At 39.9% G+C, this 947-nt stretch overlaps 1 pseudogene; it reads right to left on the reverse strand.

Annotated features, from left to right (window-relative positions):
• Positions 1 to 624: 624 nt before the first annotated feature.
• On the reverse strand, positions 625 to 724 carry LOC112856594 (U6 spliceosomal RNA; annotated as a pseudogene).
• Positions 725 to 947: the final 223 nt, after the last annotated feature.

Consider the following 947-nt stretch of genomic DNA (forward strand, 5'->3'; position numbering starts at 1 on the left):
ACCAGCTTAAGCAAACCAAAACCTACGCCTAAGATGCGTCAAGGTTAAGAACTCAAAAGCTAAGAACAACCTACCGCAAGTAGCCAGCCTGGCTTTTCCAAATAAGGCAGATGCTGACGCTCTAGCCAAACTAAATATTTTCCTGCTGGGCTTCTGCCTCTTCTCTTCACAAGCAGCTTCCCGAAGCTCCTGTCAGCAAGGCGCTTCCTACTACCTCGGTTTGGGGCCGGCCCATGGGAATCAAGTTTGGCTCCGATAAACGTAGGTTGTTGACTAGGCCTCAGTTTACCTTTAAACACGGGGAAAAGTCAACTTCTACCCTTCCTATTAGCCACAGCATGAGTGACTATGGCACTTTTTGGGGAAGAGTGGCCGTAATCAAATCTTTATTTTTGTAACTGTATAAATGGGATCCAAATGTGTCCACCACTAGTTTTTCAAAAAGAAACATTCTATAAATAAGTAAACTGCATCTGCTCACGGATGCATGTATGGACTCCCTAGATGTCTCACTGGGCTTAATTATAGACCATTCACAGTAATACATTTTTAGTATAAAGTGTAACATAATGTTAAGCCATTTTAGCTTTTGCACATACATGTTGTACTTCTGGCTGAGAGTGAAAAAAAAAAAAAAACTTCATGAATTTGCATATCATCCTTACACAAAGGTCGTGCTAATCTGTACACTGGTCCAAATTTAGTACACGCACTGCCAAAGCAACCCCAATATGGCACTTTTAATAAAAGAGAACTTTGAAATACTGTAAAACAATGTTACATTGGCATTTTGGGTGACTCAATGGTCAAAGTTCTCTGTCTCCAAAACACTTGAAATTTTAATTTCTTCTCTTTTCTCTGCATAAACATTCAATTATCTGGAAAACTCTGACTAATTAAATTGCTGGAGAGTTTATTTTTGCTCCTCCACTTGGGATAAGCACTGC

Source organism: Puma concolor, chromosome B3 (genome assembly GCF_028749965.1).
Source record: "Puma concolor isolate L17-30 chromosome B3, mPumCon1.1.hap2, whole genome shotgun sequence".
NCBI lineage: Eukaryota > Metazoa > Chordata > Mammalia > Carnivora > Felidae > Puma > Puma concolor.